Here is a 26,035-nt window from a genome sequence, read left to right on the forward strand (position 1 = left end):
TTACCTTTAGAAAATAACTTAGATTCCAAAATCCATATTTAGTTACCTTTCCTTGGAAGTCCTGTTCCTAAAAGTCTGTCTCCTAGCTTTTGCTTGGCTGTTTGGTTGCATGTGTATATGTGTGCTAGTATGCGTGTGTGTGTGTGTGTGAGCTCATTCACTTTGTGCTCGGGTTAATAAGATATGAGGTCATTCTTTCTTGAGAAAGGGTTTTGTGGTCTGGCTGGAGAAAAAAAGCCATGTTCAGCATTTTAAGCTGTCTCTTGCTGGGGAAAAGCTCAACTTTCTTGAGGAGCCCACTTATCACAGAGAGATCTGGGCATGGAATGAAGTGCTATACTTCAGGTTGCTCAGTCCAAATCCTCTGAATTTATGGAACCAATCTATAAAAAAGGAAAATGCGATTATTCATATATACCTATACATGTGTCTAGATAGGTTTGCTTTACATGTAACAGAAAAATATGTTTAATATGTATTTTACAAGTGTATAGTATACATATGCATATGTGTATATATGCCTATACTTGATATATACATTATATATGTATGTATATGTAGACCAACCTATTTGCAAACAGCAGTAAGTCTGGGGAGTAACAGGAAGCTCTTCTGTCTAGGGAGACCCTCTTTGAGGTAAACAACCGAGGTACAGTGTTTATGTTCATGCGAAACTCCACTTTTGAGAACCTGAGATAAAGTCACGTATTGCCCAACAGAGTTGTGCTTTGGTGCTGAGTTCCTTACAGTCCTGGACTAAATTCATTCTCTCTCCTGTCTCTTTTTAGTTATATTTTCCCTCATTTAGGGTTTTATTTTATTCCTAGCTTCTGTCTCGTTAGGGTGGATACCAGTTACAACATTTACTTGAGTTGTCCCATGAAATTTGTAGCATTATTTGGTAGCATTACTCATGTCAGTAGGAACCTTTACATGTATCCACATGCAAAAGTTACAGCTTTGGTTGTGATTTTTAGCCATGTGAGTGCAAGACTTTACTTTGAACATATGGGAAACGTGTGAGTTGAGAGTGCAGATATACATAAACGAGATTTGCTCAGACTAAAATTAAGCTAAAGAACAAATTGCCTTCTGGTAGAAAGTGGGCACAGGGTGTTTCATCCGAAAGTGAATTGGTTTGGGAAAGTTTTAAGCAACTGAAAATCCAAGATTAAAAGTGTGTATAGAAGGAGAGGACTCAGGACTGATCTGGTTAGTGAGAAAGGGTTGGCAAGGGGTTATGAAACCTCATGTCTGGGACTGCATCTTGTGGTAGGGAAACGTTTACCACACCAACCAATGTGTACTGGAGGGAGCTGAAAGTCCTTTTGCCTTCCGTCCTTTCTCTCAGTAAATCCACTTTAAAAGAACTTCAGCTTTTACTATCCAAAATGCTAAACGGTACTTCTGTAAACTGCACGTCTGCACCTAGAAAGCATGCGTTGTGAGGTTTTCTGGTTTCTCCCAGTACACCACACACCTAGCAGTATACAGTACTGGGGAGCGAGAAGATTAACAGGTGTGACTATAACGTATTATTAAATAATAAAATCCTAAAACAAAACTGCCACTTAATGGATAGGTATACTGACAGGAAAAAGAAAGATTTTTTACCATCATCAACAGGTTCTGACTACGTGCCTCTTTCCATTTACTCTGACTTCAGAGTTGCGCTGCAATTGCAGTAGGCTCCCTTTTCAGTTGACACATCCAAAGAGGAACACCTCATATAACCGCACGCTGAGTCAGTACTAATGTTTAATGGGAAAATAGTAGTTGTCGCCCTTTAGGTATTAAAACAATAGCTGAAGTATTAATCATTCTACATTTAATGCAGAGATGAACAAGCCTTTTCCCTAAAGTTAAATATATTTGTTTGAGCATTATTTCCATGTCATAACTGATTCAGTTCTCCTGCTATGGTCTGACTGCTAAATGGAAAGAATTAATTTAAAATTATAAAAATGACTGTTTCGTTATGTTGTGAAACTGTGATTAATGTGTATTTTAACAAATTGTTTCTTTGGTTTTGGATTTGGTGGGTTTGGGGTTTCTTTTATTTTGTTGTACACAATTCTATAAGAATTACATTATATATTCTATTCTCGAAGAATAATTTATCCTCTAGGAACAGCTACACCTTACAATGATTTTTGCTGTTTCCAGAACACCTTTCTTCCAGAAACTTTCAAAATACTGTATAGACTTAAAATATAACATGTAAATGTTAACATGAGTTTGATTTAAAGCCCAAGGAATGACTTCCATTAGCTTTGATGGCTCTGTCTCAGATACTATAACTTTACTAATTGTTAAAATAAGATGGAATAGAAAAGCATTTCAACACTGCATGGCAGTACTCGGCAATATTTCAAGAAAATACACACAGAAAAATAATATTTATATATTTTAATAAATATATATATATAAATTTAATATATATATATATAAAACACCCAGCAAAAGCTGCGGTGCTGCGGTGCAATTAAAATGCTATATTTTAAGAGAAGTTTGAGTGGGACATGAACATTTTCTTCTCCCAGTCTACATATAAGTGCTCTAGAATTTTATATAGCAAAAGAGCTTACCTCTACATTGTCAAATCTTTGTGCAACCTTTGTTTGGCATATACTATCTTAAAGAGTGGTTCAGGAAGGTTATATTAACACAGTCCCTTGGGAAAAAAGTTTGGAACATTACCTTTAAATAATTAATATGTAAGCATTGCTAGGAAATGAGTAAACAGTAATCCCAGAGGTAATCCTAATAGCCTCAGCCGCAATGGGAATTGTTAGTTTCCATATTCTTATTTGCAGAATTCTTCCCTTTTGTTAGATAGACGGAGGAAGTTTAGAAGGCCTTGCAAGATTTGTTTGAATCTGTGCCTATACAGCATGCTAAGTTTGAGATTTTTATTAAAAAAATGGGTCTAGAGATGACATGGAAACCATAGGAAGAGAGTTTTCCCCTCCCCTGCCAAAGCAGGCCACTGTTACTTCTGCCTTGTTGGAATGCTTTATGTTCAACCCCTGCTGAACAACTGCAAAATCTTACTGCCGGCTATCATCATATCTAGAAATCTTAACTAAGCCAGATGTAGCACTCAATTACTATAACTTCTGTTATAACAACTCCATAGCTGACTCTGCACTTGGAAACATACAGTTGAAGTCCTGGAGCTCCCGAATTTTGAAGACAGTACCAGATAAGCAGTGTGTGCCAGAGTGCTGGGTCTGGGAGCACTCTAAGCACAACCACAGTGTTTGTTTGGATGTTGGGAAGACAAAGGCTAGAAAACTGCACGTGGGCTGAAGGTGGATGTGAGTCCCCAGGGCTGTGCTAGGATGCTCAGCTACATGGCTAGTTGAGCTAAAAGCAGCAGTTCTGCCTAGTTCAGACCAGACGAGATTTCAACCCTGCTTCCCATTTTCTTAAGCGTAGGCATTGTGCCTAGTTCACGATGCCTTGAGGGTTTGCCATTGCCTCCACCTTCCATCAGTGATGTGACCGCCTCACAGTTCACTGCTTTCTAGTAACCTTGTGCTCCCCTGTTCCTCCCCATCACTCTCTGTTGCTGGTCTGGGATCTACCTTTAAGCACAAAAATGTAAACCAATGAAGGGAACTACGACCACATACGTGACCTAAGGAGATAAGCTGTATTTGCTGTATTTCCTTAATCCATCTTCCTTTTTCTTCTCTTTCTTTCTTTCTTTCTTTCTTCCTTTCTTCCTTCCTTCCTTCCTTCCTTTCTTTCTTTCTTTCTTTTTTTTTCTTTTTCTTTTTCTTTTTCTTTTTCTTTTTCTTTTTCTTTTTCTTTTTCTTTTTCTTTTTCTTTTTCTTTTTCTTTTTCTTTTTCTTTTTCTTTTTTTCTTTTTCTTTTTCTTTTTCTTTTTTTCTTTTTCTTTTTCTTTTTCTTTTTTTCTTTTTCTTTTTCTTTTTCTTTTTCTTTTTCTTTTTCTTTTTCTTTTTCTTTTTCTTTTTCTTTTTCTTTTTCTTTTTCTTTTTCTTTTTCTCTTTTTCTTTTTCTTTTTTTCTTTTTCTTTTTCTTTTTCTTTTTCTTTTTCTTTTTCTTTTTCTTTTTCTTTTTCTTTTTCTTTTTCTTTTTCTTTTTCTTTTTCTTTTTCTTTTTCTTTTTCTTTTTCTCTTTTTCTTTTTCTTTTTTTCTTTTTCTTTTTCTTTTTCTTTTTCTTTTTCTTTTTCTTTTTCTTTTTCTTTTTCTTTTTCTTTTTCTTTTTCTTTTTCTTTTTCTTTTTCTTTTTCTTTTTCTTTTTCTTTTTCTTTTTCTTTTTCTTTTTCTTTTTCTTTCTTTCATTCTTTTCTTTCTTTCTTTCTTTGTTTCTTTCTCTCTTTCTCTCTCTCTTTCTCTTTTTTTTTGTTTTGTCTTGTTTTGTTTTGTTTTTTTGATTAGCATTTGGTGCATTAGGTCCAAGTTCATTTGTTGTATTAGGTTCAACATGCCACCTCCTCAGGGTGACTAGGAGCTAACTTGTTTTACAGATTGAGGAAATATAAATGTTTTCCTGTCATTAAGTTCTGCAATACATAGGTTTACACAAGGCAATTGTAAATTTGTCATTTCTCTACCTTTGGAAGCCTTCAGATGGCAACTAAAATAAGGGCCTTCTATCACTGTGTATGTAATTTCACATTAGTTGCAGGCTTTTAATTAATAAACACAACAGGAAAAGCTCTACTCTAACACTCATTTATCGTTCTCCATTGATAAAATTTGACCTCCAGGCATAACAACATAAGCAATTTCTGATTGAGCATCATCAAACAGAAGCAGGTTATTCAGTTCATTTAAAAAAAGGTCATCCCCTGTGTGAACTGGTGATTTGAGGGAGATGTACAGCGAGTTCTATTTCTTTGAGTTAATTTTCCTTTGAAGTGATGTCTTCATCACATCTTTGTCCATAAGCCTCCCTCTTCCTTTCATCTCGGTAGCTCTTTTCTTTGTCAACTGCTCCCACACACCGGATCTCTCACCCCAGTGACTCGTTCTTCCTTCCTTGTTTCCTGATGTAGCTGCCACCATACCATGTCCCCAAACTGGCTTTTGTAACCTCTGCCTATTACACTGAGTCCCCTTGGCAGACTGGCAGAGCCGTTTTGTCTGTACCAGCCTAAGACACAGCCATTCATGGAGATGTAGGTGCAGCATGGAGGCAGACGCATCAGATCTCTGGGGGTTTTAGCTAGTTGCCAAAATAACTCTGGGCTCTGGAAAATACCATTAAAAAATGGTGATTTTCAACACTTCTATTACTTGTCCAAATCTGAATTTATTAACAGTACCAGTGAAAGGCATGACACTGGCCCTAAGGCAATCCCCACTTCTGCCAGATTTCAAAGACAAACAATAGAGGTGTTAACGTTATTAAAAAATTGATTACAATAATCTTATAATGGAAAGCATTAGGCAACGTACATACAGGGGCTGGTGCCAGCTCCCACTACAATAACAGTCTCCTCTGTCTCACCATGCCCAGGCACTATAGGATCAGATTCAGGGCAAAGTGTCAATTACACTCTGATTTTTCTTTCTCTTTCAGCTTTTATCATGTGCTCACTTTGGTTAACCAAGGGGTCTAAATCTTGGGGAGGAAAGTGGGGAGAAAGGGTTGTGGGGGACAGTTCCAGGTCAGCACCTCAGAAGAATGGGCACTAGTGGGGCATGTGGAATAGGACACCCTTGCAGAGAAAACAGCTTCGAAGACTGTGTAGGCTGCTTGGTGCTTCTCTTTGTGAATGTTTTCTCCTTTCTGCCTCATTAGGACAGGATGACTATCGTGTGCCATTGAAATGTCATTTATTTGTCTTGGTTTTGCTTTGTGACTGAATTTCCTTCTCCATTTATTTCAAAACCTGCCTGGTGTCTTGGAGTACTTCCTATCAGGTATAAGACTAGGATGCCCATCTGGCATGAATGGGGTTAAGAAAAGAGTTTAGGAAAAGCAATCCCACTGTACTTGAGCATCTCCACAATGAACAAAAAAGACTCCGAAGGACATATAGTGAATGACCAGGCTCTCTTCACAGTTTCGTTTGGGGACAAGTTTCATTGGAGACCTGAATTTAGCCGACTGTCTTTCAGTTTCTATTTATTAATCTCATCTAATTTAATGACAGGAAATGAGTAATGAAACTCAGCAGTGACAGGCTGCTTATGTAGGCCAAGTGATTTGCATCTGAACAGAAAGGGGCCCAAACCAATACTTTACCAAGAGATTCGTTCTGCTGATTGCTAATACACATTCAAACAGATAAAATATAAAAGCATTTATGACAACTTTAAAGCATTATTGGGACGCAATACTAGAAAGTGTTATCTCTTTAGAGTCTACCGTAGTGGGTTCTGATAGCCATATCCACTACCACCAGTGTCAATAGGATGCTGCATATAAGTTGGCCAGAACGAGTTTGCAGCAAGAGAGGCAGAGCTGAGTTAGCAATATTTACTACTTCTCATAAATTCCAAGTAAAACATGCACACCTGCTGCGGTAATGTCTAAAATGGTGATTTTAAGTTTGTTTCCATACTCCTTCATCTGTTGTATGTCATTTCTGAGCTACAATGAAGGGGGAAGGAGGAACAGAAGAAGCCAGATGAAGTGAGATATTTTTTTAATTTAAATGTGAAGGTATTGCCTGGAGGTATTTTCAGCTACAACCCGAGGTTTCGGAATAGAAGTTTAATTGATGTGATGTCATAAAATAAATAGAATAAATTTATGAATTGATGGTCTCTCAGTCTGGTTCTCAGTGGGTGGCAGGTATCTACATTACAAAGACCATCAAGACTGGCACCTCTCTTGGCAGTGTCAGCTAGGAACCTAAGCATTAATTTAGCATGGGGATTACCTGCTCTTCAAGGTGGTCTCTCCAGGTGATGGCTTCAGCACCATGTTTTATTCATGAGGGGAGGTCTGAGGGGTGGCATAGGAGGCAAAAAACACTATCAGTGCCTAACCAGAACCTGTGCATGCATCACTGAAAACTCTCTTCTCCAGTGGCGTCAGTCTGACATCTGTCACCAGCACTAAGTGAACTACTAAAATTTTAAGGAAGATATTTGTTTGTTTGCTTTTAATGTTAGGGTGTTTTTCAAGTGCTAAAGGGCCCCTTGTTAAGATAGTGACGGTGAGATCAGAAGGGTTCACTCTGCCATATTAAACATGATCCCCATGCTGGAGGACTGTGCTGTCTGCTGTTACTGTGGAATGAGTTAGTACTGGAGGGATGGAGGCCATCAGGGAGGGTAGCAAAGCAAAATATCGAAAGGGGCTTGGGGCCACAGAGGAGTGATACCAAGGAAATGAGCTGGTCTGAGAAGAAGGTGGACTGTCTAAGAAGAGAGCTGACAAGCAAGTTGCTGAAGTTACAGTTAATCCTTGACGGGGACAGGGCTTCATCTAGGACTATTGCCAGAACATAATCTGGAAATGTAAGCCATGCAGATGTCTAAAGACACAATTATACAGGTAATAGGGCTTATTGTCATTTTTGTAAGATGAAACTGTCTCTGTGTGGGTGGGGTCAGATGTTGTGAAAGCTGGAGTGCTGTAACCAAATCCAAACAAGCATTTGTCTTTGTGCTATTACATTATTACTCCAAATTAGGGTCTTCAATTCCAGCTGTTGTGAATGTAATAGCAGGAAAGTAGTGCTCTGCATCCCTATGAAGTATCTGCCAATATCCTCAATCCAGATGTACAGGGTGAGGTCCAAAGCTGATTTTTTTTGGTTTGGTTTTTTTTTTTTATTTTATTTGACAAGGAGTGAAATCTATACCTTCAAGGGGAGGAGAATTTTCCAGCAGTACTCCCCTGTCTGCTGGGTTTTAGGTTATGGAAATGCTGTGATAACAGATGGTGAGTGAGGGGAGGGAAACCATTTCCAACTAACACTTGGTGTCTTAATGAGGGTATGTTTGAAAATATCTACACATGCCATCTTCTCTATGCTGAAAAAATCTGACTTTCAAGCAACACGTAGCACAAGAATTTTATGTAGCTCTATTTCATTCAGGTTCTTTGCCCAGGCAAGTATGATTGTAGGGGAAAACTTTGTCTGCCCATGTTCATTCATGGATACCTGTGACTATATACATCATTATTGCAAAATATAAACTGTGTCCTAACAGAAATCTTGATCAAAAGAGGTGATGGAGACAAAGGATTTGTATGGTCTGGGACATTACTCACTGTTAAAAAAAAAAAAAAGTCTTATGAAAAGCCTCAGAATTAATACTTGACTGAAGAAACACAATTGTCATAATTATGCCAGGTCTGCACTATTATTTTACGCCTTCTCAATACAATGGGGAATTATAGGATTCCAGTGAATGCTGCCATGACCATTTCAGCACAGAAGTACATGCCAGTTGCTAGCTTCATTTATTTTTAGTATGATCACTGTTGCTCACACTTTGAACAAAAGAAAATTAGTAGGAGAGGGAGATAGTAAATCCCAAGTCTTAGTTGTACAGTTCTCACTTCCCTGCCTCCTTCCCATCCTCCCATTTCTTTATATGGTTAATTTGTGAAGAATCCTCTTGAAATGTCAATTATAACCTCTTTTAACATTTGCACAATTTAAATAAAATCTATCAAAGTTTATTAACAGGAAAAGAAAAACAGTATGTGATAGTCTTGTTGAACCATGCCATTGCTAAAGTTTTCGTGGCTAGGTCAATGGATACATGCTGAGTCTTGATTTGTGTTAAGGTATTTGTTTGCTTTCAGAAGAGTTTTTTTGGGTTGGTTTTTTTTTGGAGGAGGTGGAAATGGGGTGCCTCTGGCCATGGTTCACCTACATGAAAGTCTGGGAGATTTATTTTATTTATTCCTTTTCACCACACCTCTGAATTCTGCTTTTGTCTTCTCAAGTCTTAATCTTTGCATCAACTAATTGCTCTTGAAACTTTGCTTTGTGGCCACACTTAAGAATTAATGCATATTTCCTTTAATGTTTGGCATTTGCTAAAGTTATAAATGTGAATGCATTTGCATGTGTATATGAAGACAAATATATGAAGGAAACCATTTTATAAATAATATATTTAAAACGTAGTGAATTGAACTTCTCAGACTGAGAAAGGAATTAATACCTGTGCTGGAAGTCAGAATGAGGCTCATGCAATACCTGAGTCTCAGAAATAGGCTCAAGTGAGATTTAACAATATAAATATATATTAAAAATACAGAGCTATTTCCTTGCTTGCAATTAGTTGTACTGGGCTAATCAGAACTCTTTCTAAATTTTCTGGCAGGTTATATTCTATGCCAACACTTTGTAGAAAGATGTGATGAAAGAAATTATTTCATCTACAACACCATGGAAGGGTAAATGAGGACTCCTTCCCATGACCAGCCTTTACCGGTAAAACCATGCGTGATACTTAATTGACTGAGGAAAAATTAAGAAGGTGCCTACCTTCTTATTTGTGTTCTAGGCAGAAGCTCTGCTATCAAAATGGCATCTTGTTTTCACAGCAGGAAGTATCCCCTTTCCTTGGTGACTGATAAGGGCTTTATGTTTCATTTTGACACCCAGACGGTGCAATGCCTTAGTATGTGTACTGATTTTAAAAGGATAAAATACTGGTGCACTAGAGAAAAGAGCAGTCAGGATCTACAAATAGATAAACATAAACATTAAAACAGGTGAGACCTGAAGCTGTACAGATTTAAATCTCATCTGGACTTGAACTCTAGTCATGCATTAGCTTCCCCAGTCTTTCTCCCTCCTTCCTTTTTCCCTCCTCTCCCTTTCTTTTCCCCTCTCACTTTTCTTCCTTTTCCCTCTTTCTTGCTTCCCCCCCCTTCCTCCTTTACTTTTTGCCCCTTTTCTAACCCTTCATCCCTTTCCCCACCTTATTCTCCCTTTCCCCCAATTTCTCCTCTTTTTATCATTTATTATTTTCCTGTTTTCATCTCCTTTTTTCTTTGCCTTTTCACATTTTTTTTAAGTTCAGCATGACTTCAGACCAGTTCAGGACTCTCAAGTCCTCAGGAAAATGTGCCCAGTTCCCCCTTCCGCTAATAATGCTTTACTGCATTTACTGCAGAGCACGAAATACCAGAATTCAGAGGAAATGGACAGTGAATACTTCTCTCAAGGTGATGGCACCCACTCTGATTTATACGGACATATTAGCAAACTTGACAGAAGGAAGCATTTAACTCCCTGTCTCAGGGGAAGGGTGGAGCAGTCGTGTTTTACTTAGTTCAGAGCATGATCAAATGCAAAATTTAGTATGCTGGAAAAGTGTCCTGCTCAGTTTTCTTGGTTCCTAGAAAAGGTCTGCCACTGCTGAGCTTCAGCCTTTTCAGTGAGCATGGAGTGTTACTGAGAGGCATAAAAAAGAACTACTAGCAGGTATCTTCTGTGAAAAGGTGTTGCCTATTCTGAGTCTAGAAGATAAAGCAGAGAAATTTTTGTAAGCAAAAGCTTTCACTGCTGTTCATCTGTAGTGTTGAAAAAGTACCTAAGTACATGTGACCCAACTTATGGCAATGAGAGAGTCCAAAACACGGCATTCTGGAGCAGATCACCTTGAGTGCTATCGCACGGCATGTACAGGACAACCAGGTGATCAGGCCCAGTCAACATGGGTTTATGAAAGGCAGGTCCTGCTTGACTAACCTGATCTCCTTCTATGACAAGGTGACCCGCTTAGTGGATGAGGGAAAGGCTGTGGATGTTGTTTACCTGGACTTTAGTAAAGCCTTTGACACCATTTCCCACAGCATTCTCCTGGAGAAACTGGCTGCTCATGGCTCAGACGGGCATACGCTTTGCTGGGTAAAAAGCTGGCTGGATGGCCGGGCCCAAAGAGTGGTGGTGAATGGAGTTAAATCCAGTTGGCAGCCGGTCACAAGTGGTGTTCCCCAGGGTTCAGTATTGGGGCCAGTCCTGTTTAATATCTTTATCAATGATCTGGACAAGGGGATTGAGTGCGCCCTCAGTAAGTTTGCAGATGACACCGAGTTAGGTGGGAGTGTTGATCTGCTTGAGGGTAGGAAGGCTCTGCAGAGGGACCTGGACAGGCTGGATCGATGGGCTGAGGCCTGCTGTATGAGATTCAACAAGGATAAGTGCTGGGTCCTGCACTTGGGTCACAACAACCCCATGCAACGCTGCAGGCTTGGGGAAGAGTGGCTGGAAGCTGCCTGGTGGAAAAGCACCTGGGGGTGTTGGTCAACAGCTGGCTGAATATGAGCCAGCAGTGTGCCCAGGTAGCCAAGAAAGCCAATAGCATCCTGGCTTGTATCAGAAATAGTGTGGCCAGCAGGACTAGGGAAGTGATTGTCCCTCTGTACTTGGCACTGGTGAGGCCGCACTGTGAATACTGTGTTCAGTTTTGGGCCCCTCAATACAAGAAGGACATTGAGGTGCTGGAGCGTGTCCAGAGAAGAGCAATGAAGCTGGTGAAGGGTCTGGAGAACAAGACTTATGAGGAGCAGCTGAGGGAACTGGGGTTGTTTAGCCTGGGGAAAAGGAGGCTGAGGGGAGACCTTATCGCTCTCTACAACTACCTGAAAGGAGGTTGTAGTGAGGTGGGAGTCGGACTCTTCTCCCAAGTAACACGTCACAGGACAAGAGGAAATGGCCTCAAGTTGTGCCGGGGAGCTTTAGATTGGATATTAGTAAAGATTTCTTCACCGAAAGGGTTGTCAAGCACTGGAGCAGGCTGTCCAGGGAAGTGGTTGAGTCACCATCCCTGGAGGTATTTAAAAGATGTGTAGATGTGGTGCTTAGGGACATAGTTTAGAGGTGGACTAGGCAGTGCTAGGTTAACGGTTGGACTTGGTGATATAAAGGGTCTTTTCCAACCTAAATGATTCTATTCTATTAGAAAGTAAAGGCATTAGAAAGGATGTATATTTGATAGCCCCATGCACTGTTGGATAACCAGGAGCAGATATTGGGGGTGCTAAGGGAGCTGTCCACTACCCTTTAATGTCCTTCTGCATAAGATGCCCATTGTAAGCTATACAACGCAGAAATTAGTAATGACATTTTGCTGTCCACCACCTAAGGTTTGCATTCATTGTGAAAACTGTTTACTTTTAATAATAGTCAAGGGACATTAGTAAAATGTGTGTATGTCTCTGTGTGAGGGAAAGTGCTGAAAGTCATCTACAGCTGCCTTTCATTGTTCACATTTCAGAAGGTACTAGAAATTTCAATATGGATGTTACTATTAATTATAATTAAGTCTTAATGGATTTTTGCCATTCTTAAACAGCTTTATTAGTTGTCAGTTAACTAGTTTTATTGGTTTAATTCTCAAACATTTTAAAATAATATTTTTTCTTCATACACCATGTATTTTTTCCTAAGATGCCATGTGACCTCACTGATATAACTTAAAGAAGTGATGGAAGGATAAATCTTTGTCTTATAGCCTGCTACAACAATGGGAACAAGCATTGTTCACTTGTATACGTTCACATGTGTGTGCATAGACAAGTCCACATGCACTTTCACCCTCTTTGAAGGCTTTCTGCAAGGGTGTAGACAGGCATAGTGTTGCATTTGTGACTCTAGGGGTGTACAGAGCACCTTGTGAAATATTTATTTTCTACAGTTGAAAGAATCAGTAGGACCCATCAAATTAGAGATAGCAGTAATAAAGATAATGAAATCTGGTCCTTGCTAATCACACTAAAAACGTTTTGGAAAAAGAAGGGAAAGGGAACACCTAAGCAAAAACTGTGGCTGATTGTCCAAGTCAAGTTTATGTTTCTTCTAGTGGTTTTCCTTAGAAATTCTTGTTTAAATCCCTATGTAGAGGGCACATTAAGTAAAGGGATCATTTCTGTTCATACTGGATTTGAATATTTAATGGAACTTAAATGGATTATGTTGGCCCATTTCACAGGCATGCATTTCACCCAAGTTTCGTGGATCATTTTTGCTAAACTCAAATATAATTTGAAGGACATTTACCGGATTTCTAGAACCAGTGGGTATTATTTTGGCTCTGTGACATGAAAAATTATCATTACTGTGTTAAAGATATACAGTCATATTTGGCTTTCAGATACATAAGGGCTAATTCAAAATAACTTTTAAAAGTATGGGTATTGCTTTATTTAACTGAGAAGAGACTTTTTGCTCCTGTCAAGCTCATTTGCTCCTGACAATGGCAGTGTGCCATGGTCATGGCAGAGACATGAGTGCGGTCATTTTAAAGTCCAGAAGCTGGGGTCAAAACAAGTCTTATTTTGCAAAGAGGGATTTGGGTCAGTATTGCTTCCATGTGAAGGCTCCAGTCATGTTTCCATTGCAGTTTCACTAGCTGAGATGTACCATCTACTATGATAGACACTTTCCCAGGGATAAAATGTGTTTACATTTGTGGTTACTTTGAAAGCACTATGAAGCCTTTTTATTTAATTAAATTAACATTTATTCTCTTTAGTGAAACATAATGTGCATTCTCCCTTTATATTCATTCTTTACTTTAGGCAATTTGGATAACATTGTTAGATTGTTCGAAAAGATTAACTTCACATAGGATTGTGCTAGCTTTGTGAAATGTATTCTTTCATATCTTTTCAACTCTTGAGTTGGTTTGGTAGAGAATGAATAAAACATATCATCCTGTAGGCTAGAATACATCTAACTGCCATATATCATATTTCAAGGGAACTCAATCAAATAAGTTATTTCCTTATGCATTAAATATGTTGCTTAATCTTTTAATTCCTTAAAACAAAAGAAGTATCCTAACTGTACAGTGTGGTATAAATAAACAAAGTGAAAAACTTATTTTTGTTTCATACCCCCTATCTTTTTATTTTTCCCCTATGAGAATGTGTTGATAAAGTAATAATAAGTGCTCAGACTTCATCAATCTGGTAAACGGTGAACTCAAAAGACTGGAGGGAAAAAAAAAAGGCTTAATGGATACTTTCATTAGGCAGAGTTCAGAACTGTCCTGATTTATTGCAGGTTTGTTATCCTTTTTGTATTTTATGTTTTCCACTTCCCACCATATAAAAAATAGGCTAGCAATATGGGTTTGCTGTCACTGTTTCACTTAATCTCAGTCAGAGCAGATGGAGTTGCCCATTTCCTTGAATGAAGAAACCGACGTTAATGTATGCTTCACACTATGCTTCATTAAGCATACCTCTGTGCAGTATCAAGGAAGAAACCAACTGCAGGAACTGAAACTTACAGCACCTGTTTTTTCTTTTTCCTGTAGTAAATGGTTTAGCAAGCTAAGTAACTGAGATACAGAACTGAGTAACAGTGTCTACGGATATTTCCTAGGGATTGATAACTGGGAGAACACAACTAACGCTGTGGCCAGGCATTAGAGCACCCTTTAAAATAAAGGCTTGAAAACTGTTTTTATTCTCCAGCTTTCTCAGTGCTCAGGTGGCTGTACTGTAATACAGATTGAAGGGTTAGGATGTTTTGAAGTAATCCAGTTCCCCTTTAAATTTGCCACTGTGAAAGCAGGCTTCAAAAATCTCTTGCCAGTTTTTAAACATCGTGGTGGCTATTTCTTAAGACATGGCTGAAGTCATTGCTATTCTGAATGAGCGCAGGACAGTGGTATGGGAAATTTCATAACAGACGCAGCTTCACTTTGGTATGTGTAATAAATGGGATTTCTAGATAATACATTCCCTGTAGTGTTAGGTAAGTCCTGCTCGGAATTGGATGAATACACTCCCAAGGATTTGGTGTGCTTCCCAGACTTTCTGCTCTTCTTCCTCCTCAGACACTGCCACTGCCTCTTGTCAGCATGTCCATCAAAAAAAAAAAATCTCTCCACCTCTCTTCACCTGTATGTTCACCATTTGTTGCTACCTCACCTTTCTGCATGGCATTTGCAGGCAGATCAAAAGAAGGGATGTTTCCTCATGGTAGTGTTTAAGTTTGAGGAGAAAGAACAAATTTTAGGGCTTGGCCTGTTGGTTAATGAAGACGCTGTTAATTCTGAGCTGTAGCCATATTATTAAAGAGAAGCTGGTACTTTGCTGCAGACTTCCTTTCCACTCAGCTGGTAGGGCCAAATTCTGCTCCCATACTCCAACTAACTGTACGAACGAAACACAAAGCTTCCCTCCAAGGAGTCACAGGGAGAATATCTTTTATCCCAGAAGAGATTTCAGGAGAAACTCATACAGAACTAGCGGAGAATTATCTGACACTACTTTTTTTGTTGTTTATGGAAAATGTTGACCTGCTGAAGTTAATCTTTCTGTGAAACTACATCAGTGTGAGGAAATGTGAGTCAGGAAAAAATTCTCAGAAATTGAAAGAGCAAAAGAAAAAGAGATTGGAAGGATGAGACTCCTTGGACCACGTGGCTCCTACCAGAGACACATAATCCAGGCTCAAGAGCTTGATCTGAAGCCGGCAAAGCAGGGATCTGCTCCTGGATCTTGCAGTCTCCATGTGAAATTCATGATCACTGAGCAAAGGAGTTTGTTTTCAAAACATACTGGAGAAGGTCCCAGCTCTATCCTACTGAAACCTGGAACAAGAAAGGAAGCAAAGAAGAGAGGAAGGGAGGGAAGGAAGAGGGAAGACAGATTAGAAGTTTTCTACCCTATTTGCTTTCTGTTCAAGTATCTCTCAGTAAGGGTTTAAACTTGGGGACATAACATGTGTGACAGGTCTCTGTCCGAGGAAACTTTATTGAATCCCACTTCTCTCACCTTCCAAATCATCTTCTGAGATGAGGTCTCTTTTCTAGGAGTGAATGAAGCTGCACCTCAAACACAATGTATGTCAAGATAGACAAAAGTAAGGTAGAACATTTCTGTTGTGCACTTCCTTTCCATCTGAAATGTTTCTGGAGATGCCTTTGAGCAGCTGTTTGCTAAACTTGATCTACTATAATTAACTCTTTCTCTTATTGAGCCTAAATGTTCTTTGTGCTGAAAAGAGCAAACTATTATGGAACTCACGCAGCAGCACTCTACTAAAACACTTTTAAAGACAAAACAGCTGACTTGCATTACTGGTATTCACCAAGGTTGTCCTCATGCTTGGTTTTGGTTTTTTTTTTCTATTTTCACCTTTCTCTGAAAGTGATCTCAAAACAAAAGAGCCAGGCTAAAGTTTTTCCAATCTCTGAAATGATGTACTGAACAGAAAGACTTTAATAACTTCAGCAGTGTTCCTCAAACAGAGAAAGTGGAGACATCAGGGCTTAGAGAATATTTGCTAAACTCCCGCTATTTGTTTTATTTTTTATCTTTGTTTTGTTATCAAAAGTTACAAGCAATTCAGTACACTTTTCTCATGCTGAAGGTCTGATTTTACTCTCATCTCTTCTGCTTTCCCCTCACATCCTTTACGACTCAGGTGTGAAAAGAAAAAAAAATAAGAGACTAACCAGTTGCCTAAGATGAGTTATAGTCCATGAATATTTCCTACAGGATTGTGAAATATGCTCACTTGCATATTGAAATCTGTGGGCACTAACTAGTTGCAAAGTGAAATTACAGTACATGGATACTTCGATATAGTCTGTGCTTCCAAAAGCTGGAAATGCACTGTTCAAAAAAAAAACTTTTGATGTTTAAAGAACTCCATTCTTTAGTATAATTTAATAACTGATACTAATACAATGCAGCTGGAAATACTTAGTTCTACTGTATAAATTGCTAATATTACCATGGAAGGAAGGAGAGGTAGAAAGTAAAGACCTAAAATGTCACTGAGGACTAAAATGTCACTGAGGATCAGTACTAAGTTGGAATGCAATTGTTAATTATTTTCGTATCTGGATGAATAAGAAGTGCTCATGCAAAAGTGACACAGACCATACTAAACTGCAGGCTTGCAAATGGCAGCTGTGAAGATGGCATACCAGAGAAATAGGAAACATTTTATACCTAGTCTGGCAAGAGACAGATTAAAATGTCTATACACTTAGTTGTAGTGTTTCCAGAAGAATCAGTCCCCAGAGGGATGCTACTTGAGTTTGCACATGTTGAAACTTATTGGATTATATTTTCAAAATACTCAAAGTTTCATGTTACGGCACTTCAGAAGATTTCACCCATAGCACATCAGTTTCCTGTAAATCAACTGTTTGTATGAATGTCTATGTAAAGTATTTGCATATATGCTATGATCAAGTACATGGGTAAATCTAAGGTTGGATCAGGGGAATAAGCAGTAGTAAGTGTGTCGATAATCCCAGCTGAGTAATTACAAAAATTTGTAAATTTGTGCACAAATTATGAAAATGAATTCTTAAAAAACTTTGAAACATACATTTTTTCTTCTATTTTGAGTATATAATACCCTAGCTATTATAAATACATGTGAAACTCAAGAGCAGAATAAAATAACACAGCTCTTTCAGGCTAGGCTATTTTTGGTTATTTTAAGAGGAATTTTACTTACATTGTTTTTAGTCTTTAATTAGTTTTATTTTGGGCCCTCACATAGCTAGAAGCAACAGTTGTGTGTTTCGCTGGGATGCTGGGAAATTCCCTCTTCCAAAAGATATAAAGTTCCCTTATCTAACCCTGGAGGGCTTTAATTTATCAAACTTTAAGATAATGAAATGTTTATATGTATATATATATGTATATGTAGGTACAAAAGCCTGCGACAGAACCTTGCCCAAGCTGAGCCTCCTGCAAGAATATCAGAATTTTTTGTGGTTTCCATCTCCTATATTAAGGAAGATGGATTAGTGTGTTGGGAGCAAATTATGTGGCTGAAATTAAATAAGTATATCCATTGCAACACCTTTCAAAATAGAGGAGAAAATTCTTCAGAATGTTTTCTGAAGAATTAAATAACGTTGGCATTTGAAAGGATCATAGAGGAGCTATAGAGAATAGGTTACAGATTGAAAGTAAAACAATAATAATCTAATTGCAAAAAAGGCAGAAGTCCTACTAAGTTGTGTGAACCAGTGTGTTACATCTCCTGCTCTGTTTGGCTCTGCATAGGCAGAGAAAGCCAATAGGACAGCAGCAAAAATGATTGGAGGTTTAGAAAAAATGTTGTGTAAAGAAAAATTGAATGAATTGTAGGTGAATAATCTACAGGAAAAAAAAGAGGCAGCTCATCTAGATGTATAAAAAGGCTGCTGCAAAGACAAAGGAAATAATTTATTTTCTTATGTCTGTGATGGATAGGAGTAAAAGTAATAGGCCAAACTGGAGGGAGGAGTGTTTAATCTGGATACTGGAAAAAATCTTTCTATGGTTACGAAGAGGTTGCTTGTAGAGGTTACAGTCTGTAAGAAGAGACACCTCAGTCAAAGGTAAGTTGGTTGGTCTTGTCTTGGGCAGCAGCATAGACTATATAACCCCCTGAGGCTTCTTCCAGGATTAGTTTTGTATGATTTTACTAATGTTCTGATGTGCAATCCCCTGACAATTTTTCTATGAAGTGCTCTATAGTGAGTTGGTCCTAGGTAGTGAAAGGGGCCCACGGGAAGGGAGTCACTCATTTATGACCTATTTTTAATATGCCAGATCTACGCAAATTTCCATGCACAGACCTATTGCATTTTCTTTACAGAAGATTCCATGTACTTGAAGACAGTATAGAACAGGTTTAACAAATGTGCTTGTTCAGAGCACAAAACCAGGAGGGGATGTCAGCTAAGATGCTGTCTTAATAACAAAACTTTGGCTAAAGTATAGTCAGGTAGTTTATAGCTATAATGCAGTGTTCCTGTGCATCTAACCATACATAAGTGCTTCCATTGGCTTCACTGATGCTCCCCTAAGCTTCAGCTGAGTTAAGCTTTGTGATATGACTGTCTATAAATACATCTCCATGCATACATGGTTTCATTAACACTCAGTAATTTGATAGTAACATGCTCTTTTTTCTTGCCTATGGGACATGAATATTGTCCCTACAGTTTGAGACATTGTCATACCTGCTTTTTGGCCTCAGTGAGACTCATGATTATGAGTTTCCCTGCTCTGGAATGACAAAAACATAAAGGAGAAATATTACCAGTTCATTTTATTTAATGGAAAACATCCGATAGTTTTCCTTTGGGTGACAGCATTGAAATGGCTAGTTTTGGCTAATAGGTTTCCAGGACTGAAAAATAAGGGTGTATAGCTTCAACTCTTGTACTATGGGAGCAAGGAGAGATACTAAAACCTCTTTCTTTCCTAATTTTTTAATGTGAGAATGTTCTCCTGGTATCATGCCTTAACAAATTCCCACATTATTTTCAGATCAAAAGTTACAAGCGTAGATCCCGACTGCAAAAAACTTACTGATTCACTGGTTCACTGAGAGTGCCCAGATCTGCATGCTAGAGTGTTTTAAATGCAGTCAGTAATAGGAAATGCATGACTGCTGGAGCGAGAAACTGTTCAGAGAGCCAGAGCGACTTGGTTTGTATCACACTTGCTAAATTCTCTGGAGATACAGGTGGCACGTAAAGGCCCTGTTCTTCTGCCTATAAGCACATACATTTCTTGCCTTCTTTGAAAGCTACACTGGGTTTATCTACGTGGTATTTTCCAGGCTGATGAGAGTCTGCTTGGGCCGCTCTGTAAGCCACCATGAAGCTTCCATTAGCTCAGCTGGGAGACAAGCGTTATTAGCTTTGGCACAGCAACGTTAGCTCCAGCTCAGCACTGACCACATTCTGGTCACTGACTGCTTCTGGTCTGGGCAGCTCAGAGAGCAAGTAGGCTGGGCTGGCAGTTGGTCAAGGCACATGCAATCCTGGCTCTTGTCTGCATACTAAATGTCATGTCGGCATTCCCACCATGTTAGACTAGGGCACTAGAAAAAAAAAAAAAGATTGCTCAAAGGCTTAAAGAAGTGGTTGACTATATCTAATGCTTGCTGTGAAAAGGCACAGAAGGTGAACGCATGGTTTCACAGTCTGAGTAATAGTTTACTGAGGTGTACCTAAAAGATAGGGTGGATTTGTGCAACTACAACTTACCCTTTAGATCTTGTCCTCCCTCACTTGAGAAGATTTCCTCAGAGGGGAAAAGATCTGAGTTCAGTACGAAAGCAATTGTTCATTGTGTGGTTTCTTTATTGTCTGTTGGCATGAATCAGAGCCAAGCTTCCTCAGGTTTGCTGGGCAACCAGCGACTATGCTATTGTGCTTTCACCAGTCAAGGAGGATTTTCATAACCCTTGGTGTGCTAGATATCTATGTGTGAAATCCGATTTTAATCTGTCTCTATAAACATACTAACATATCTCTAGCTAGCCCTTAGGGCATTAATGCCTGAGGTAATGTCTGGCTTTGATGCCCCTCCCCTCCATTGCTCCCTGCTTCCTCTATCATACAAAAGCTTCTTGGCTTAGCAATGAGTCTAGTCCCTTGTCCTCACGAGATTTTTTTATTCTCGAGAGACCTTCCATTTCTTTTTGCTTGTACGTAATGAACCCCACCAATGCACCTGCAGAAGGAGCAGCCATAAATTTTTCTGAGGTGACCTTGTGGTCCCATGGTGGAACCTCTACCAGAGAAGAAAGAGCCTTTGGGGTACATCATAAGATTCCAGTGTGCTAAGTACTAGTGCTCTGCCTAGACTACCCAATGACTAAAGCTGCTTTTGAAACATGTTTCATGTCCATAAAAGGGTTAATCAGCTCTCTGAAAATGGTAGAAATATGCTGATTGGCATTAAGGAGTCAGATGTTTGGCAAAGCTAATCGTAGTGAGAAAACGGAGCAAATTACCATCATAGGTCTAATATACCTCCAAAGTAGCACCTCTTGGTAAATAGCGGGTTTTGAAAAGCCAGCTCCGAGGACAGCAGTACAGTCGGTCTGATGCTACCAATCCTCTGCTGAATCTTGTGAAAAGTAAGAAACAACAAAGTTCCCTAGCCCTTCCACACATCTTATTCCAGCTGAAGTACATTCCTGTTCATTTTTTGTCTCTGGTTGACAAGAGGCAAGCATATAGACCGACAAATTCCACTTCCAGACGATGAAAAAAATGGATCTCTAAGTAATTCGGGTTATTTGGTACTATGTATTTCCTTTTTTGGCCAATACACAGGTGGTATAGCTTTGTTACATCACCCAAATTGCAAGCCTGGCTCTTTAATTACTGCTGTACCTGCACAAGCATCAGGCTCTGTAAATCTACAAGGTGGTGACTGATACTTGGGCACATTGTGCTAATTAAGCACTCGCTCTTCTTGTAGGGAGAGGTTAGATCGTTTCTAATGAATCTAGTTAGTCCTTCTGTTGTAATAAACAGTGCCCAGTCTTGCACATATATGTTGTAATACCTTATCATCACCCTTTCATTAATGTATGAAAATCACGGAATGTAGAAAGGTTTATCGGGCTTCTCTTGTGTAACTCAACACTGACGAGCAGAAGTGCATTTCATCACCATTCCTTAGGGAGGGCAGCAGAGAGGAGCTGCTATTGAGATAGTTGAATTTGGGCCATCTCTCCAGACGTAAAGTCTCCTCCGTTTTATATCAGGTAGACTATAAAAGTTTAACTCTTTCAATGAATAACTGAATGTTAGAAATGTAATCAACAAAGTGCAGCACATAAGAACCAAAAGTTAGATGTTGCTGCTTTTTACTGACCCACAATAAGAGGTCTCAAACTGCATTATGAGCCATGGAGGGGTTCAAATTTGCTTCAGGAGTAAAAATACAGTGAAGATCATTACTAGACATCTTTAGGTCCCCTGAGGTAGTGTTTCCTGCTTGACTAACATTAGGAAAGCTACAAGTTTGCATATGTGTATAATTGAAAGGGATGGCACTTGAAGAGTTACCATACACAAAGAAATAGCTTTTGCAGCTGATGAAGGATCTAGTCTCTTTCTCATTGAAGTCTGCAGAATTCCCCATTGATTTGAGTGGAAGCAGAATTTGGCCCCAACTACTGAAGCAAGACTGAGACATCTAAGAACCACAAGATCACTTGGTGTAAGACACTCTTTATTATAATAATTATTGTGTTGCTTAATGGCAACTGAATAGTATTGACTCTTACAAAATGTGTTTTTCTTTGGAAATGTTTATATTGTCATCCAGAAAGGGGTTTGTAACAAAGTTCTGTCCCACAACTGTTAGAATTTCTTAGACTTAACAGTACTTTATTGTGCAGCATCAGTGTATAAAACTAAGCGTAACTGTATGCATTATAAAACAACATACACATTGATTGCAAATATAATTGTACGATAGCAAAAGACATTTAATGTAGCCACTTTCATCACACCTTGCTCAAATAAGAAAAAAAAGGTAAAATAATATAAATTTCATCTATAAGCACACAGGATGTGTCACATAAATGAAGCAGATCTTCAGAGTGGAAATTCCTGAACCTGAACTCCTTAGCTACAGTCTACAATGGCTGTGTAAATAAAAAGAGCCCTGGACACCTCCATATTGGGTGGTGACCTGCGATATGAAGTGAGAGCAAAACTTCATATATATGAAACACAGTGTGAAGTTGGCCTAGGTGCAAATTAACCTGTTCCACTTTTCAAGCAATTAGTAGCAACTAGAAAGGTAGTTTTCATAGAAGGGACTTTTATGGAGCATGTGACCCTCCCTTGCTGGTGGTTTCATCAGACCATATATAGAAGTTCCACTGATTTGTGGAATTACTTACTGCAACTCATTAAAGAATTTAACAACTGCTGAGTGAGATAAACCAGTGAATCCCTGAGGCTGCAGGTGTTATGTAGGGAAAGTTGTTAAAATGTATCTTAACTAAATTTACAGAGATATCGTGGGCTTTCTTATGAACTCCAGTGGGATGTCCTTACTAAGGAATGGTAATGTGGATTGCTGAGTTCACAGCAGTCCTTTTCACTAAATCCTATACACTAGCTCTACTGAGAATAAAATATTATAGAAGTCTTAGGAAACTTTCTTTGCCCATAACATTTAAGCCGTGGGCATCCACATTGGTAAGTATGAAGTCTGGTGCAGTCTCCCTCCTCAGCCCATGATATTAGAACTGAGAAAAAGGGGAGTACCTTTGCTGTTTGAATTTGAGAGGCACATGAAAACTAAGATCTCAGGGGTGCAGGAGCTGCCTCCAGCTCTTTTGAAACTCACTTGAGGACTGGCAGGGGTATGTGTACCTGCTACTAGTGGCTGCTCCCTCTGAAATCAAGGACCTGCCAGGCAGGCAATGCCGCTAGACACCCTCCACTCTCTCTCAGGGAAAATAAGTTGGTTTTGAGGAAACGCAGTTTTCATTAAAAAAACCCAATAAATACAAATGTAGGTCTAACTGCACAATAGAAAATACATTAAAAATATTCATGTTTACCACTTTGCTTTCAAATAAGAATTAGAGTTAATTAATATTCAAGTTCTATGTGACTGAGAAGCAGGAAGACAGCATCCTCTGGGATGATTTTATTATCTGGCAGATACGTAAGATGCTACCTAACTTGTGGTGTGTTGAACACAAAGCAGAACCATAGCTCTTCCTTGCCTTATCCATGGTTAGGACTTGCAAGAAGGCATGTCTGAAAGAATTACACTGATGGTATAGCCAAATGTTGTGTGCGTCAACGTCATGTGTTGTCAAGCATGTTCTCTAAGCTGGGAATGGCAATGAGAAGCAAATCTTTTTCTCCAGTTTTATTCAAGTAATAAAGAGTCCAGGAGCTGGCAAATATTTTTCAAACCAGGAAGAATTTTGATGGAGGAAGCATGAAACTCTGGCAGGAGCAGATGGCATGGCATTACCAACTAACCTGCTTCCCAACATCATGGCAATGGAGGAGGGAGTATGGAGAAGCTTAGGGAAATTTGCCGGAGGGAGGGAGAAGAAGGAGAGAAAAGACTCTAGCGATGAGGCAGAGCCAGGTTACAGGGCCATGACAAAAAGGCAGAGGGAATCCCACCAGCACATACAGGATGTGTTGCAAAACCCTTTCTTGAGCAGAGCTACATCTACTGAGGACAATGTACCCAGGGGCTCTGACAGTAGGATAGAGGGTCTCCAAAGCACTCAGACTTCCAGTATTTGCTCAGCAGCAGGGGACTGGCAGATGTACAGGTACCTCTCACCACAGGGTTTAAAACATGATACCGACAGTGGGGGCTGGATTTTCTTGTAAAAAAGATATTGGATTTGGGGGGTGGGAAAATGCAGTATAAAAGGTGAGCCAGCTTGCTGCGGCTGAGAGGCATAGATTGTTGAGATGCATAGGCTCTGACTCTGAAGTAAGATGGCATCCTTAGGATACTTAGAATAATTTGGGGACCCTTCTGACATACACCAAATAGGAATTGTTTAAGGCTGCTGCAGAGCTGAGTGTGCTGAATGGCAAGATGCTCTCTTGATGAGCAGCCACTCATGGGCAGACCTGCCAGCATGTGACCACCAAGACCTCCATAATGATTACAGCAAAATGGACTGGCAATGCCCAGCTGCCACACCTCTGATCTTCATGAGCATATCTATCCATGTGCTAGATATTTAACCACAACCACTGGGACACAGTGAATGTCAGCTTGGCGGTAGCACCTTGAACAACCTAGTTGTGCTTTTGACATATGAGACAGTGGCCTTCTTGGAAAAGACCAGGGCAGCACAGTATTCAAGATGCTTGTACCCCTGTTTGACCTTCTGTGAAGCCTCTAACTTCTTTGGTGTGCTTTCTCAGTGCCAGTGTCCTGTTGCAGTATACTGAGGTAACAAGAGCACTATGAATGCTGAAGGACAGCACTGGATGGGACTTCTTATAAAGGGCTATGCAGTAGATCTAGCTGAAGACAAAGTAGACTACTAGGTATGAGTGCCAGAAGGTCTGTGTTCAGTGTATTGCCAAGACTTACAGGGCAGTAGGTACTCCAAAGGGCAACTCAGCTTTAATATAGTGTTGTCATGCCTGAAGCTCGCTGGGGGACAGAGGCCACCAGAGGCAGGTTGGAAACATTCACTAAGGCAGTTCTAGCAGAAGAGGCCAGACACAGCCACCATGTCTGGGCCAGAAATCAAAAACTATGCTGATAAATCAGATGGTTCAGAGAGGAGCCAGGAGAATGATGAACAGTAAATAGAAAGGATATCATATTGCTCAGTTTAAAAAAAATAATGATATGGAAAGACTTGTTAACAGGTTATACGCACCTACATGGAGAGAAGAAATTTACTAATTCAGAGAACATGCTCCTGAAGACAGCATTTTAATGTGATGAAGCTGAATATGAATGCAGTCTGGAAATTGAGTGTGAATTTTGGAAACAGTATATCAAAGACTTCTGTGGATGGGATTGTGTAAATCATCAGATAACAATCAGTCAAAAGTCCTTACAAAGAGAGAGAGAGATGGATATTGCTCTCTCATTCCTCATTTCACATGGCTATTTGAAATACCAATATTATAACATCTTTGTTCTTATCAGCCTCTGAAGTTCAATACAAAGAAGTGGAATCTGCTTGCTAAACTTGTCTAAAGATTTACGTTCTTATTAACTTCACATAAGCAGTGCCACTAACTGGAAGAGAATGCCTTTTCCAGATATGTTTCCTTCAACATACCCCCTGTAGGAAATTTAAGTCTCTACTCCAAAAAAATTTATAATTTATAGAAGAGGCTGATTGCTTTACAGTATGAAACTGAAAGCTACATTTCATTAAAACAAGTTGGCTGTTCTGGGAATGGGACTGTTACAGTTATAAATCATAAAAAGCCCTAGTAGCGTTGGTCTGCTCTAACAGCTGTTAGGTTTTACAGTGTTTACAGGTAACATTTGCCAGGGATTAAAACAGAGAGACTTTTATGATGCCACTATTTTCACTAATCTGATTGTTAACTTGAAAATTTTGTTTAGTTAGAACTATTCCAAAAGGCTTGCATTCTGTAACAGTGAAGGATTATGCCCCTAAATGACACATAATAGGCTTTTCCATCAGAGTAACATTTATTAATCTTAAGAATGGTCCAAGCAGAATCAAGATATATTCTGATGTTCCATATCTTATCCACAGACTAGTGAGATATGACATGAAACACATTGAAAAATTGTCTTGCTTCTTAGAAGAAGATCTGATCATATAATCGTATTCTTTATCAAGTGTTATGT

At 39.1% G+C, this 26,035-nt stretch overlaps 1 protein-coding gene across 10 annotated transcripts in view; it reads left to right on the top strand.

Moving 5' to 3' along the window:
- CCDC91 (coiled-coil domain containing 91) overlaps window positions 1-26,035 on the top strand; it is a 341,211-nt gene that overhangs the window by 88,931 nt on the left and 226,245 nt on the right. For 6 of the 10 annotated variants that reach the window (XM_075508327.1, XM_075508281.1, XM_075508195.1 and 3 more), the window contains exon 3: window positions 9,277-9,386. The exons of the other annotated variants lie outside the window; for them this stretch is intronic. The gene's annotated coding sequence lies outside the window, so the exon portion shown is untranslated. The remainder of the gene's footprint in view (window positions 1-9,276; window positions 9,387-26,035) is intronic. 10 annotated transcript variants of the gene reach the window in all.

Source organism: Mycteria americana, chromosome 1 (assembly GCF_035582795.1).
Source record: "Mycteria americana isolate JAX WOST 10 ecotype Jacksonville Zoo and Gardens chromosome 1, USCA_MyAme_1.0, whole genome shotgun sequence".
Lineage (NCBI taxonomy): Eukaryota > Metazoa > Chordata > Aves > Ciconiiformes > Ciconiidae > Mycteria > Mycteria americana.